The following is a 17253-nucleotide window of genomic DNA, read 5'->3' as shown; positions in this document are numbered from 1 at the left end:
CAAACATTCAGGTGCTGTGTTCCAAAATGAATTTATAGTGTGTTTAAAAAACATCCACATGGTAGATTCATCCGTCAGACTGCGGCTTTCTCAATGATGCAACTGCATCACGAGTGAAACCGAAGCATCTGCTCATTTATCTGACTGTAGGGTGCCAAATCTCCAGATATTTAGTCTTATTTTGCCCATTTTCATTCTTATTTGTCCTTTGAAGGTTACAGGCTCTGTAGATATATGAAGCTCCATTTTATTCCCTGGATCTGCCACTTCCCAGCCCCCTGATTCTGGACAGGTCCATGTAGCCCTCAGTTTGCCCATCTATGAGGCGAGGCTATAACAGTAACCTCATGGGACAGATGCGTGTTACATGAGACACAGTGCCTGGCATGGGGGTCAGCACATAAGAGAAAGTTAATTAACAGTGGTGCTTATTACTGTCTTCCACACTGTAGACACTAATGGTTGTCTGGCTTGACATGTCCTGGGGAGCCTCTTGGTTTTTCCTGGGCACCCCTCACCTGGAAGTCAATGAGGGTGGCCCAGGATACTGGCAAGATGGCCCAGTTGAGGCAGGGCATACCAATGCCCTGGTAAGGCTGGCACTCCCTTTCCTGCTGCAAGCATTCCTTGACAACTCCATGAGGTGGAATGCAAACACCAGGCGAGTTCCGTACCATGCTGTAGACGCCAGGATGCACTCCTAGAAGCAGATATGTGAAGGCTCCAACCCCGCAGAAGAATTCATTAGGACAGCCTGTGATATGGTGCTGAAACCAGAGGCTTGTCCAGGCGGGCCAGGGATGGGGAAGTCTCGTCCCTGCTGAACTTCTACAGCTGATAAAGGCAGTGTCTGCTGGCAGATTTCATTTTTCACCGAGCCATCTGCATCCAGTCAAGGATAACTTGTCTTTCCGAAAAAGCTACTCTTCAGTGTCAACCCTGCACAACCTCCCCACAGTGAGTCAGGCCCCACTGCTGGTGCCTGGGGTCATGGGGGCGGTGTGGTATCAACAAACCAGTGTCATCATAATATACACGGAAGCATTGAAGTGACGAGCTGTTTACGTGGCTGATGCCCCGTTGCCTTTTATCAGCCCAAGTTATTGCCGATTTAGCTCTGTGTTAGCTAGTCTATAAATCTTCATGGCAGTGTTTTTATTTTCTTAATTTTGTCATCGCTATTATCACCTGTTTACATAAAGAACATTACTACTGTCTCTAGTCATTCTTGTTCTCCATCGTTTCTCCCACTTTTCATCCCTTCCCTCCACTTCTCTCTCACAGGTTGGAAATTCTCAGTTTGAGGCAGTTGGTCTGACCCTTCCCTCTTATGCTTGGATTCTCATGGCGGGTCCCGAGGGTACATCTGGGGGTGCCCTCCCTGGCTGCAGTGCATCCCTTTGGAGGGCTTATAGATTTGGGGGGAACTTAGGAGAACAACCAAGTTCTGGCCTTAAACTCTCTCATTCCTTACTTTGATTGCCAAAAAGGTTAACGCCAGCCATAGTGGTCTGAGTCTTCCTAGGACATCCCTTCAGAGCTGAGATAGGTCAGGAGGAGCCCTGTCCACTGCTGTAGTCAGTTCTTGCCCATAATTGGAGAAGAGACATACCCTATTAGCTGCTGTTGCCCAACTACCACCATTGGAATTGCTTCTATAGACTTTCTGGAAACATGGACATTTAAACTAGGTGAAGGAATGATGTCCTTCATTTCTTAAAATCAGAGATAAGTTTATAACGTCATTCATTTAGCAGACATTGATTGTGAGCCTCCTGTGTTTCTGGCCCCTCATTCAGAGATAAATCAGGCACTGCCTTCTCCCCAAGTATATTAGTCCCTTCCTGCACTCCTATAAAGAAGTATCTGAGACTGGTTAATTTATAAGAAAGAGGTTTAATTGGCTAATGGTTCCACAGGCTGTACAGGAAGCGTAGTGACTTCTGCTTCTGCCGAGGCCTCATGGAGGTTTTACTCATGGCTGAAGGGAAAGCAGGAGCAAGAGCGTCTCACACGTGGGGAGAAGTGGTGGGGCGATGCCATACACTTTTAAACATTCAGACCTCATGAGAACTCACTATCGTGACAAGAGCACCAAAAGGGGATGGCGTTAATTCATGAGAATCTGCCTCCATGATGCAATCACTTCCCACCTCCATGATCCAGGCAACCTCCAGCATTGGGGGTTACATTTCAACATGAGATTTGGGTAGGGACACAGATCCAAACTATATGACCAAGAGTCTCACAGTCTAATAGAAGAATCGGACACTTAAACAGGTAATACAAGCATGGGCAAAGGATCAACAATGAGCTTTAACAGGGGGAAGGTTTAACAGAGTTATTTTCAGCCTGGTTCTTGAAGGATGTATAGGAGTTTTTCAGAAGGAAGAGAAAGGGAAGAAGCTTCCAGGTAAAAGGATGTGCAGGAATTAAAAGGACAGGGAATATCTTGGCATACCTGGAATCACAGTGGGGAAGGAGAACACTGGGCCATTGTCCACAAGAGACTCTTGCTTGCTCAGAATGGTGTACCCTCAAAGCTGGCTACCCAGTGTACATGGAACTGGTTTCCACGGGTTTACTAGTAGCAGCTGAGCTGCTAACTCTTTAACAACTGGCTCCCACCCACCTCGGCCTCCAAAGTGCTGGGATTACAGGCATGAGCCACCGTGCCTGGCCCATAAGACATGTTTTCTAACCAAGATGTCACGTCTTGTTTAGCTGAAGGCAGTTGTTAAATATTTAGGTATTTTGCAAGCCAAATGTTAAAGTGTTAGTAGCTTGAACAGAAAGTCTTTACACCATGGGAATTGGCAAGTGCTACAAAGCAGGACTGCCTTTGTTGCTTTGTTTTCCAGAGAACCAGTTTACCTGTATACCATGGTAGGCTACTCTTTGGATGATGGCTGAGAAGTTATATCCCAAGAGCACCTGAGCAACGTGTCTCTATGTACTCAATTATTCCTTGTGTCTGGAAGGTCCAGCGGAGTGGTTCTTCTTAAGCATGTAGTCTTCAAAGATAGGGTCAAAAGAGAAATAGAAAAAAAAATGTGACTTTTTCTGTTCTTTGAGGATGGCTAGGTTTGTTCCTTGTTTCTGCCTCACAGCCTGTTCCTGTTCTTCCTCCAACTGGCCTATTCTGAAGCCTCCTTGGGGTTCAACCCCTGAGTCAGTTCCCATGGAGATGATTAGCAGGTCCTTGGTTTCTTCTCTCAGAGGCAGGACAGCACTTGTCCTGGAGGGGCTGGGGCAGAGGCTGGGCATAGACCTGGGGGATCTCAGCTTAGCCAATCTCAAAGAAAAGGACTAACTTTTTAAAGACCTTTCCCCACCTTCCCTTTGTCTGAATTGAACAGTTATTTCACTGTCAGTTGACATGGTCTTGGCCTCAATAAATGTATGTATGGTTGCTCAGGCCCTGAAATCCCTGGCCGCAAACAATGGATTGTCCCAATGCAGTGTGATGAAAGAGGTCAAACAAAATACACTGCAATCTCAGGTTGGCTGCTGACCAGTGGTGGAAAGTGTAAGTGAACAAGTCACTTAACCTCTCTGAACCTCATTTTCTTTATCTGTATAATGGGAATAATCCCAATGTATAGCATTGCTCTAACGATTAAATGAGACCACCTGCATAAAGTGCCTGGCTTTGCTAATTAATGTCCTTTTCCCTCCTGCCTTTGGCTCCAAGCACCTGCCTGACTACTTATTACTGCTTATCCTCATTTACCGCTAATGAGGGTGATGCTGACTTGAACAATGTCAATCAGGGATCTACCTGCATTTCTCCTACTGGACCCCATTTGGAGCATATTTGTAAGGTCAGTAAACCATCTGGGGAGAGGACACATGGTGTGGCTTTCTTATCACCATGCTCTAATCTCTCTGAACCTGTAAAATGGGGATAATAATAGCCTGGGCACGGTGGCTCACGCCCGTAATCCCAGCACTTTGGGAGGCCAAGGCGGGCGGATCATGACGTCAAGAGATCGAGACCACCCTGGCCAACATGGTGAAACCCCGTCCCTACTAAACATACAAAAATTAGCTGGGCATGGTGGATCATGCCTGTAGTCCCAGCTACTCGGGAGGCTGAGGCAGGAGAATCGCTTGAACCTGGGAGACAGAGGTTGCAGTGAGCCAAGATCGCACCACTGCACTCCAGCCTGGTGACAGTGAGAATCCATCTCAAAAAAAAAAAAATAATAATAATAATAATAATAGTGCTCACCTCATAAGTTTGCAGTGAGGCTTAAATTAGATAATGTATTTAAGGTGTTTAGCAATTTGCCTGGCACATTGTGAGCACTCAGTGAAGGTGCTGTTATTTAACTTGGCATGGCTAAATAGAGTTGAAAGGATTCTGAGGCTGAAGGACCACAAAACTAGAAAGGAGCTTAGATGCCAATCTTTTTTGTTTACAGAGAGACAAAGGACCATGTAATTAGTGGCAAAGCCAGGACTCAAATCCAGGTATCCTAACTCTGAGTCCAGAGCTCACCAGCTCTAATCAGCAGGAAATGGTGAATCCTCCTATTGGACCTTTTTTTCCCCCTCCCTACTGAAGCTGAAAGTCCAGAACAATGATCCCCCAAGGAAGATCATTAATTACTGGGGTTTGTTATTTTGAGGCTAATTAGGATTCACATTGCTGATTTCCCTAAAGGATAAACTACAAGGAAGTTGGGGCTTCATTTCCAGGAATATGGAAGCTGTTACATGCTGCCTCTGAGCACACCCCCAGTGGGGACCGGAGCCCCTTAGAGCTGGGACATACATCATCCAGAAATCTGGCTGCTTTGAGCCAGATGCAAATACAGGCAACACCCAAAGCTGGGATTTCACCTCTCTCCATAGCAGGATGAGGCATTTTAGCAGATAAGACAAAGCTGGGGAAATTGGCAAAAATTGAATAGCCTCAAAACAAATGTATTTGGAGCAGAGTATTGACCATATGTAAAGTGTATAAAAGTGGTTTTTTAAATACATGGGGCATTTTTTTTTCTCCCCTTCTTTTCTGTGTTTATTTTGGCAATTATCTTGAGATGACTATTGACATTCTTGATCGTTGAAAATCTTCCTCTAGGAGCTGGCCTCATTTTTGTATTTTTTTTCTTTTTCTTTTTTTTTTTTTTTGGAGATGAAGTCTCACTCTGTTGCCCAGGCTGGAGTGCAGTGGTGCAATCTCAGCTCACTGCAACCTCTGCCTCCCAGGTTCAAGTGATTCTCCTGCCTCAGCCTCCCGAGTAGTTGGGATTACCAGCACCCTCTACCACGCCCAGCTAATTTTTGTATTTTTTAGTAGAGATGGGGTTTCGCCATGTTGGCTAGGCTGGTCTTGAACTCCTGACCTCAAGTGATCCACCTACCTCAGCCTCCCAAAGTGTTGGGATTACAGGCATGAGCCACTGCACCGGCCCATTTTTGCATTTTTTGCCCTTATTTTCATCTGAAACACCCAGGACGCATAAGCATAGGAAAAGAGGGGAGGGAGAAGGCTGGATCACCCCTCTTTCTTATGTGGTATCTGTCCACTAACTCCTGGTTTATGTACAGAGAGGTGCAAATCAAAGGCTTCAGAGCCAGACCATCCTGGGGTTTGTGTCCAGCTCTGCCACATTTCCCATCTGATTCTCACTAAGCCATTTGGCCTCTTTAAATCTCATTCGCTCATCTTTAAAATGGAAATAATAGTACCTACTTGTATCTGTCTGCATCCAATCAGGAGACAGAAACCACACAGCAATTTGAACAGGGATTGTTTTAATCTAAAGAAGTATGAAATGATGATAGGTGAGTATCCATGAAGATGTGAAGGGAACTCTAAGGGTCCTCCAGGGTGGAGGGAAAGTGCCCAAGAAAGGACAAACTTGGAAGGGGGAGGCCTTCCCCGAGGCTGGGGTTTGGACTAGGTTGGAGAAGGCATGGTGCCACCCACTGGATGGTGAAGTCTGTGGGCTTCCTGGTAGCAGGAAACAGCCCTCCCAGGTCCAGGTGAGCCAAGGTGAGTGGGCAGATGGAGTCAGCTTGCTGAGAATCTGCTTCCTGGCAGGGCGACAATTGGCTTAGGATTCGTGGTGTTGATGTTAGTAGGGCGGCGGAAAACAGCCCTCCCCGGGGAGGCAGGCAAACCGAGGCTGGAGGGTAGGCCGGGAGCGTGTTGGGGAGCCCTGGGGTGCACTGGCATTTGCATCAGGAAGGCCACAGCAAGGTGGTCACTGGGCCCCCAGCAGGGCTGCAAAGTGGCTGAGGGACTGGGCACTCTGGGAGCCTGGGTGGAGCAGAATGCCACTGGATGTCCTCACATATGCACAGGAGGACGCTTTACAAAGCAGGTGGAGCAAACCAAGCAAAAGAGCAGGCCAGAACCAGGAAGAGAAGCGGCGTCCTCCCGTGATGTCTCTCCAGCGCCCTCTACTGACAAAGCTTATCGTGGCGCTCAATGTAAAGGACAAATGCTTTACACGTCATTATGGCAGAGCAGGTACTGAAGGGTGAATTTGGACCTGAGAAGGATACATTGATTACCTGGCACACGACTTCATAGAGTTGTTTGGGGGATTAAATGGAAGAAGCCATGTAGAGCCCTTAGCACAATGCCTGGTAACCTTTCAGTAAATGAAATCTGTTCTCTTGATTCCTGCTAGGGGATATCAATCTATGTTTACCAAAATGTGTACTAAGGTCTTTAACTTTTGTAGTAATAAACCCCATTTTTGATGAGAAACTGGCTCTGAAGAATAGCTGGATGGTCTCATAAAAGCCACAGATGAAAGCAGTCCCCCCCGCCTTTCGTATGGTGATGATTAACAAGTAGCACCTTTAGAGATGCTTCCTGGGGAGCTGTAGCCTGGGCTGCCCTGGAATTGAATTATAATAAATCATTCATCCCCCAATTGTGTCAATGTATCCAGGCTCTCCAGCCTCTGGCATGGTTTCATGATGGCTCATTCCTACATTTCCCCTGCAAAAAAAAAGAAAAGAAAAGAAAAAAGAAATGTTTAATTGAGTCCCAAAAGCTTGTGAATAATTAAATTCCAAGGGTTCTTAGAGACCACCTCTCCCGACTTTATTATTTGGATGAGGCCTAGAAAGATGAATTAGATTGCCCAGGGTCATCCAGCACAAGGCAGGACAATGACTGGAACCCAGGTCACACTGTGTCACACTTTGCATCACCCTGTCTGCAAAGGGCATGCAACAAGTGAGGCACGTGTTTCATAACCCGAAAATGGAGTTTCCAAATATGAATGAATATAGGTGTGTGGTCTGGATAGTGTCATTCCAAAATTCACGTCACCTCAGAATGTGACTTTATTTGGGAATAAGGTCATTGCAGATGCAATTAACTGTGATGCAGTCATACTGGAGTATGCTTGTCCCATTTCATGGCAAATTTTATTTCCAATCATCAGTCTTATCACCGGGATTCACCAGGTGTCTTTCCTCTCTCCATCCACTTGCTCAGTGATGTGGAAGATACTGAAGGAGAGATGAAATAATGTGCTAGGTCATAAGGCTGGTGAGTGGCCAACTCACATCAAGAGCAGTTCTGTTTTCCTCCCAAGTCAATGCTCTTTTGATGGCACTATAAATAATCCCTTTATTACATGAATTCTCTCAAAATATCGGGAAAAGGAATGGCCTGTTAACTGAGATGATTGTATAAATTGAATTTGTTTTTGATCCTTGAATCTGACAAGGATACAATACTGCCTCTACCCTGCCCTTTCCCCCACCAAATAATTTAAACTAAGCATACGTGGGAAAAGATTAAAAAATGGTATATCAGATTGTATGACTTAGAATAAAACAACACATTAAAAGAAGTGGCCAGTCATGGTGGCTCACGCCTGTAATCCCAGCACTTTGGGAAGCTGAGGTGGGCGGATCATCTGAGGTCAGGAGTTCGAGACCAGGCTGGCCAACATGGTGAAACCCCTGCCTCTACCAAAAAATACAAAAATTAGCTGGGCGTGGTGGTGTGCACCTGCAGTCCCAGCTACTGGGGAGGCTGAGGTGGGAGAATGGCTTGAACCTGGGAGGTGGAGGTTGCAGTGAGCTGAGATCGTGCCATTGCACTCCAGCCTGGGCAACACAATGAGACCCTGTCTCAAAAAAAATATTGTCCACTATGGGTATATAAGGTTCATTTTGGGTGTGCACCTGTAATCCCAGCTACTCAGGAGGCCGAGGTGGGAGGATTGCTTGAGTCCAGGAGTTCAAGACCAGCCTAGCTAACATAGTGAGACTCCGTCACAAAAAATTACACACACACACACACACACACACACACTGGACTTAATAGGATTTTTGCTCAATCTGGGCTCTGCAAACCTGAGCTTAGTTGAGAAAAGGGCTTAGAGGACACTGATTAAAGTTTGGCCAAGGAGAGAGTCATTGTTACTTCCACTTAGCATGTTTCAAGTTTCATCTGTGGTCAGCATGCGTCATCACTTCATTCCTTTCAAAAAAGGTTTATTTTGGGAATGGAAGGTATCATTCATATAAATTATTAATGGTTTACTACTTAAAAAGAAAAATAATTATCTTAATAAGTATAAAACACCACATCTTCCACAAAAAACGTATCACTTTTCTTAATTAAACTCTTTAAAATTTGGTAGGAAGAATTTCTGTACACACACACATTACACTTGTGTCTTAGTCTATTCACCCTGCTATATAGCAAGATAACATAACTGGATGGTTTATAAACATCAGAAATTTATTCGTCACAGTTCATGAGGCTGGGAAGTCCAACATCAAGGTGCAGGCCTGGTGTCTGGTGAGGGCTGCTCTCTGGCTCATAGATGGCCCCTTGCTGTGTCCTTACATGGTGGAGGGAAAGAATTCACTCTTTAGGACCTCTTCTCTAAGGGCACTAATCCCATTCACAAGGGCTCTGTCCTCATGGCCTAATCATCTCCCAAAGGCCCCACATCCTAATACCATCACCTTGGGGGTCAGGATTTCAACATATGAAATTTGGGGGGACACATTCAGACCATAGCAATGTGCACATTAAAACAACAATGAGATGCCATTTCACATTTGCTGAAATGGCTCCAGTGGAAAAAACTGACAACACCAAATACCGCCAAGGATGTGCAACAGCTAGACTTCTCATACACTGCTGAGGAGAGTGTGAAATAGCAAAGCCATTTTGGAAAAACTGTTTGGCAGTTCCATATAAAGCTAAGTATACATCTACCCCATGGCCAAGCAATTCTATATTCTTTGTTATCTACCCCCACAAAAATGAAAACAAATATCCAAAATAAGAATTGTACAAGAATGAGAAAAAAGAATTGTATAAGAATGTTTATATTACTTGTATTCAGAATAGCTAAAAATTGCAAACAACCCAAATGTCTATCAATGGGAGAAGGTATAAGTGAATAAAGTGTGGCACATTCATACAATGCAATACTATCCAGCAATTTGAAAAATGAACAACTGATATATGCAACAACATGGATGAATCCCAAAAAAGTTTGAATGAAAGAAGTCAGACAAAGGGGAAGATACCACGTGATTCCTAATATATGAAGCTCAAGAAAAGGCACCATTTCTATGATGATATAAATCAGAAAAGTGGTTGTGTGTGGAGGGTGATGTTTTCCTGGAAGAGGGCACAGGGAAATTTTCTAGGGTAATGAAATGTTCTTTATCTCGATTGGATTGTTGAGTACTTGGGCATATACATTTAATGAAAGTCATCAGACTGTACACTTAAAATCTGTACATTTCATTGATTTTTACCTCAGTTAAAAAAAAAAAACCTTTCAGTCTGCCTCATGACCACGACCTCAAAGCAAAAAAAGGAGAAGGAGGAGGAGAAAAGAATGTTTGGAGTGGGGTTATAAAACAAGAATGAATAAAACAGGAATGGAGAAATGTTAAAAAATTGTGAAGGCTGAGTAGTGACCACATGAGGGTTTAATAGTGTACTTTTCTGTCTTATCTTTGTGCATGTTAAAAATTTCCATAATATAAAGTTTTAGAAATTAGGCCAAGCAAGGTGGCTTATGCTTGTAATTCCAGCACTTTGGGAGGCCAAGGCAGGAGGATGGCTTGAGGCCAGAAGTTGGAGATCAACCTAGGAAACATAGTGAGACCCTATCTCTACAAAAATTTAAAAGTTAGTTGGGCATGGGGGCACATGCCTGTAGTCCCAGCTACTGGGAGGCTGAGGTGGGAGGATCCCTTGAGCCCAGGAGTTTGAGTCTGCAGTGAGCTATGATTACACCACTGCACTCCAGCCTGGGCAAGAGAGTGAGACCCTATCTAAAAAAAAAAAGATTTAAAAAATTAAATGCAAAAGCCAATATTAGAAGAACCAAAGCAATTCTCCTTCAAAACAGAAGCAGACGAGGATGTCTCTTGTCCTCACTGCTCTCTTTGTTTCCTTCTTTCTTTCTTTCCTTCTTTCTTTCTTTCCTTCTTTCCTTCCTTCCTTCCTTCCTTCCTTCCTTCCTTCCTTCCTTCCTTCCTTCCTTCCTTCCTTCCTTATACCAGTCTGAGTCAACAAACAAAACTTTCCTGGGAACCTAAACAACACTTTAAATTCTAGTAAACTAAACTCATAAATATGGTGATTGATATGGTTTTGCTGTGTCCCCACCCAAAACTCATCTTGAATTGTAGCTCCTACAATTCCCATGTGTCATGGGAGGGGCCCAGTGGGAGGTAATTGAATCATGGGGGCAGGTCTTTCCTATGCTGTTCTCATGATAGTGAATAAGTCTCATGAGATCTGATAGTTTTATAAAGGGGAGTTTCCCAGCACAAGTTCTATTATTCTCTCTTGTCTGTGTACGATGTGCCTTTTGCCTTCCACCATGATTGTGAGGCCTCCCCAGCCACATGGAACTGTGAGTCCATTAAACCTCTTTTTCTTTTTAAATTACACAGTCTTGGGTATGTCCTTATCAGCAGCATGAAAACTGACTAATATGGTAAATTGGTACCAGTAGAATGGGGCGCTGCTGAAAAGATACCTGAAAATGTGGAAGTGACTTTGGAACTGGGTAACAGGCAGAGGTTGGAACAGTTTGGAGGGCTCAGAAGAAGATAGGAAAATGTGGGAAAGTTTGGAACTCCCTGGAGACTTGCTGAATGGCTTTGACCAAAATGCTGATAATGATATGGACAATGTAATCCAGGCTGAAGTAGCCTCAGATGGAAATGAGGAACTTGTTGGGAACTGGAGAAAAGGTGACTCTTGTTATGCTTTAGCAAAGAGACTGGTGGCGTTTTGCCCCTGCCCTGGAGATTTGTGGAGCTTTGAACTTGAGAGAGATGATTTAGGGTATCTAGCAGAACAAATTTCTAAGCAGCAAAGCATTCAAGAAGTGTTAAAAACATTCAGTTTTAAAAGGGAAACACCATAAAGGTTTAGAAAATTTGCAGCCTGATAGAGAAAACAGAAAAGAAAATCCTATTTTCTGAGGAGAAATTTAAGCCGGCTGCAGAAATCTGCATAAGTAAGGAGGAGCTGAATGTTAATCACCAAGATAATGGGGGAAAATGTCTCCAGGGTGTGTCAGAGAACTTTGCAGCAGCCCCTCTTATCACAGGCCTGGAGGCCTAGGAAGGAATAATGGTTTGGTGGGCTGGGCCCAGGGTCACACTGCTGTGTGCAGTCTAGGGACTTGGTGCCCTGTGTCCCAGCTGCTCCAGCTGTTACTAAAAGGGGCCAAGGTACAGCTCAGGCTGTGGCTTCAGAGGGTGCAAGCCCCAAGTCTTGGCAGCTTCCACGTGGTGTTGAGCCTGGAGGTGCACAGAAGCCAAGAGGTGAGCTTTGGGAACCTCTGCCTAGATTTCAGAGGATGTATGGAAATGCCTGGATATCCAGGCAGAAGTTTGCTGCAGGGGTGGGGCCCTCATAGAGAACCTCTGCTAGGGCAGTGCAGAAGGGAAATGTGGGGTGGGCAACCCCACACAGAGTCCCCACTGGGGTGCTGCCTAATGGAGCTGTGAGAAGAGGGTCACCGTTCTCCAGATCTGAGAATGGTAGATCCACCAACAGCTTGCACCACGCACCTGGAAAAGCCATAGATACTCAACACCAGCCTGTGAAAGCAGCCAGGAGGGAGGCTGTACCTTGCAAAGGCACAGGGGCAGAGCTGCCCAAGACCATGGGAACCCACCTCTTGCATCAGCGTGACCTGGATATGAGACATGGAGTAAAAGGAGATCATTTTTTTTTTTTGGAGCTTTAAGATTTGACCTCCCCACTAGATTTCAGACTTGCATGGGGCCTTTAGCCCCTTCATTTTGGCCAATTTTTTCTACTTGGAATGGGTATATTTATCCAGTGCCTGTACCCCCATTTTATCTAGGAAGTAACTAACTTACTTTTGATTTTTTCAGGCTTGTAGGCAGAAGGGATTTGCCTTGTCTCAGTTGAGACTTTGGACTGTAGACTTTTCAGTTAATGCTGAAATGAGTTAAGACTTTGGGGGACCATCAGGAAGGCATGATTGGTTTTGAAATGTGAAGATATGAGATTTGGGAGGGGCCATGGGCAGAATGATATGGTTTGGCTGTGTCCCCACCCAAATCCCATCTTGCATCATAGCTCCCACAATTCCCATGTGACATGGGAAGGACTAAGTGGGAGATAATTGAATCATGAGGGCGGGTCTTTCCTGTACTGTATTCATGATAGTGAATAAGTCTCACAAGATCTGATAGTTTTATAAAAGAGAATTTCCCTGCATAAGTTCTAGTATTCTCTTTTGTCTGCCACCGTGTGCCTTTCACCTTCCACCACGATTGTGAGGCCTCCCCAGCCAAGTGGAACCATGAGTCCATTAAACCTCTTTTTCTTTTTAAATTACACAGTCTTGTAATTTTAGGGTTCAAGGATAATAGAAGGATCGGTGCAACATGTATGAATATTAACATATTTCCTCTTTTTCCTTTTAAATTACACATGTCTTTATCAGCAGTGTGAAAAGACTAATATAGTAATTCTCAAGCCCTTTTCAACCTGGTATGTAAATTTAATCAGAATTTAGTTTAAATATTACACATACACATTAATCACTCATTACATTTTAAAATAGAATTTCAAGACTGACTTATCAACTCTAATAGACCCAACCTTCTTTCCTTTTTTTAAATTTTTTTGAGATGAAGTCTCACCCTGTTGCCCAGGCTGGAGTGCAGTGGCACGATCTTGGCTCACTGTAACCTCTGCCTCCTGGGTTCTAGCGATTCTCCTGCCTCAGCCTCCCAAGTAGCTGGGACTACAAGCATGCACCACAATGCCCAGCTAATTTTTGTACTTTTTAATAAAGATGGGGTTTCATCATATTGGTCAGGATGGTCTTGATCTCTTGACCTCGTGATCTGCCCACCTCGGCCTCCCAAAGTGCTGGGATTACAGGTGTGAGCCACCACGCCCAGCCAACCCAACTTTCTTAAACCTTACACTCAAAATATCAAATATGCTCAGATGTCTTAACATAAAAATGCTAATATTTTTGTTTTATTCTCTTGCCATTCTATTGTTATGTATAAAAAATACCCCAGGTTTCAGAATTAAGGAACTTTTTACCTTCTGAGGAAAAAATTTCATTATCCTGAACACTTTTGGGGTTACCTTTGTCACAGTTGAATCTGAGTGCTGACTGCAATGCTGTCCACAAGATTGAAAGACCCACTGAGCTTTATTTACGGTTCTATATCTTATGGTTTCCAAATGGGGGTGGGCTTACAGCCAAGTCCCCAGCCTTTTCTCTACTCAGAGAAGCCTGCACACTTCCCAATCTGTGACTTCACTTGACTAATTGTGCATTTCTTTGACTCAAGATATTTACATGTTTCTGGTCTAGTTCTAAAGACCTTTGTACTTGCTGGAATCCTGCATTCTTTTCATATTTTTCCAGTCTTGGAGCCCCACAACAACCACAGAAGGATATGAACACAACACTCAGCTGGATTCTGGCTATTTTTCATTGCATTGTCTATGTGCTCACAACTTCTCAAAGTTATCCTAGTGACAATGAAGACTGGACAAGGATTTGAAATGCCGTAAATATTTAGAAGTTAATGTTCCTTGAATTCCATTTTTCTCTTTTGAAGTGCTATGACCATAATGATAATATTTAAGGGAAATATATGGTCTCTGGTGCATCATAAATCATAAAACTTTTCCTTCTACCAAATGTTACTTTGCCCAGGAAAATCAATTCTTCTCTCTAAGGGGCAAGTACTAATATGAAACCACTTGGAGAAATTGCCCCAGCCTTCTTTTAAGGCCCGTGTTTGCAGTTGTGCAGACGGAGGATTCTCTTTGATGGCAATACTAGGGTTGAAATCAGAGTGAAGAGAAAAATCAGTTCATTGCTGATGTTGCTGACATTGTTGATATTGATGAGAAAGGACGTCCCCCTCCCTAACAGCCACCCAGCCTCTCATTAAAAACAAACCAGCCTGGGCCGGGCTCGGTGGCTCATGCCTGTAATTCCAGCACTTTGGGAGGCTGAGGGCGGCGGATCACGAGGTCAGTAGATAGAGACTATCTTGGCTAACACGGTGAAACCCCGTCTCTACTAAAAACACAAAAAATTAGCCAGGCGTGGTGGCGGATGCCTGTAGTCCCAGCTACTCCGGAGGCTGCGGCAGAAGAATGGCGTGAACCCAGGAGGCGGAGCTTGCAGTGAGCCGAGATTGCACCACTGCACTCCAGCCTGGGTAGCTGCCCGAGACTCCGTCTCAAAAAAAAACCAAAAACAAACAAAAACAAAAAAGCCCAGCAATCAGCCCAAATTTCCCTCCTGACTCCTCACGGAGATATCTGGGTGATACAGGAGTTAAGAAGAAATTATTTAGACAGATAGTGAGGATAAGGAAGTCCTTGGTAAGGTTTCCCTTTTAATAAAGAGCAGCCCATAAATTTTTTTTTTTTTTTTTTTTTGAGACGGAGTTTCGCTCTTGTTGCGTAGACTGAAGTGCAGTGGCGCCATCTCGGCTCACTGCAACCTCCGCCTTCGGGATTCAAGCGATTCTCCTGCCTCAGCCTCCCAAGTAGCTGGAATTACAGGTGCCGGCCCCCACGCCCGGCTAATTTTTGTATTTTTAGTAGAAAGACAGGGTTTCACCATCTTGGCCAGGCTGGTCTTGAACTCCTGACCTCAGGTGATCCGCCTGCCTCGGCCTCCCAAAGTGCTGGGATTACAGGCATGAGCCACTGCGCCTGGCCAAATCATTTCTTTTCTAACAAAAAGCAGCCTGTAAAATTGAGCTGCAAACATAGATAAGCAAGTCGGAAGCTTGCAGAGGTGAATGCCTGCAGCTGTGACAATAGGAAAAGGCTACCTGGGGGCTAGACATGTCCAACATGGAGGCTCCACTTCCCTTTCCTTTATCAACCATGTGTACAGTAAGGAGCTGACAATGTGGTGCTGGCCAGTTAAAAAACCTCATTTGCATAACAAAAGATTAGGGTGGGGTGGCCAACTTCTTCACGGGCTATATAAATGTCATGCCTGGTCCAACCAATCTTTGGGCCCTATGTAAGTCAGACACAGCCTCCGCAAACCAGACTATAAAACCCTGTGCATTTCACCACCAAACCAGAAGACCCCCTCGGGATCTCCTCTCTCTCTGCAGAAGGGAGAGCTATTTCTCTTTTTTCTTAATTTCGCCTATTAAACCTCCATTCTTAATCTTCACTCCACGTGTGTCCGTGTCCTTGATTTCCTTGGCATGAGGCAACCAACCTCAGGTATTACCCCTGAGGTAAACGATGCCTCTTCATGGGGACTCCTCACCTGGGATGTCTGATCCTAGAATTGCAGGAGTGAGCAGACTCAGGGTAGTTATTTTCCCCATCTGTATTTGGTTCATGCTAACTGATGCCTCCACTTTAACAGGCAAGCCCTGCCCCATCCTTTCCCTGTTAGCCTGTGGGACTCGCGTGAGAACACAGATACGTGTGCAGCTACAGAACCACCCTTTTCCTTGCTCTCTTGTCATTTACTTGCCTTCTTTTTATTTTGCTCCAAATGGCTCTCAGGGCATAATTTGATAAGGTACAGCACAGACCTGAATATAAAACTAATACATAATAATAATATTTCATATTTATTAAGTACAGACTATGTGCCAGCCACTGGGCTAAGTGCTTTCCATACTTATTTGTTTAATCCTCACCAGACCCCAAGACAGAGCTGCAGCCAGCTGTTTCCCAGGCAGTCCACTCCGATCTCTCCTAGGCACCAAGTCAACATGTTCAAAACAGGAACCATGGCCTTCTTCCCCAAGCTTCCTCTTCCTCTGTAGCTCAATCCAGAAACCTGGGACTCCTCCTTCTTCTGTAATCCTCACCCAACATCCAGCCAACTGCCGACCCCTGACAGTCCTAAATCTAAATCTCAATCTCATCTGGGTGCAGTGGCTCACGCCTGTAATCCCCGCACTTTGGGAGGCCAAGGCAGGTGGATCACTTGAGCCCAGGAGTTTGAGACCAGCCTGGGCAACATGGTGAAACCCCATCTCTATTAAAAATACAAAAAAATTAGCCGGGCATGGTGACGCACGCCTGTAATCCCAGCTGAGGATTACTCAGGAGGCTGAGGCATAAGAATTGCTCCAACCAGGGAGGCAGAGGTTGCAGTGAGCTGAGATAGTGCCACTGCACTCCAGCCTGGGCGACAGAGGGAGACTGTGTCTCAAAGAATAATAATAATAAAATAAATAAATAAATCTCAATCTCTCCTCATGCCTCCACCTGTCCCCAGCCCTCCTAGTCCCAGCATCTGTCTCTGGATTACTGTCATACCTCCTGGCTATTCTCTCCATCACCAGCCCTTCAATGTGGACTGGCATAGGAGCCAAGTGACTTTTCCATCTCACCTTGCCACCCTTTGCCCTTAGGATAAAGCCTAAACTTCCCAGGGCTTCCCAGGCCTTTCATGCCTGGTCCTTACCTTGCAGCCTTGTAACAACTTGCTCAATGACTCCCAGCTCCAAAGATCTACTTCATTCTCTGTGACTTTTAAGCCTTTGTTCTAAACTATCTGAATTCTTTCAGTATAACTTCCTCTTCCTCATGTCTCCCAAATCCTTCTTTTTTTTTTTTTTTTTTTTGAGGCGGAGGCTTGCTCTGTCGCCCAGGCTGGAATGCAGTGGCTTGATCTCAGCTCACTGCAACCTCACCTCTTGGGTTCAAGTGATTCTCCTGCCTCAGCCTCCCAAGTAGCTGGGATTACAAGCATGAGCCACTGCACCTGG

The sequence above is a fragment of the Pan paniscus genome, chromosome 9, assembly GCF_029289425.2.
Source record: "Pan paniscus chromosome 9, NHGRI_mPanPan1-v2.0_pri, whole genome shotgun sequence".
Lineage (NCBI taxonomy): Eukaryota > Metazoa > Chordata > Mammalia > Primates > Hominidae > Pan > Pan paniscus.
The sequence above is the reverse complement of the archived record's forward strand: the minus strand, read 5'-3'. Positions refer to the sequence as shown.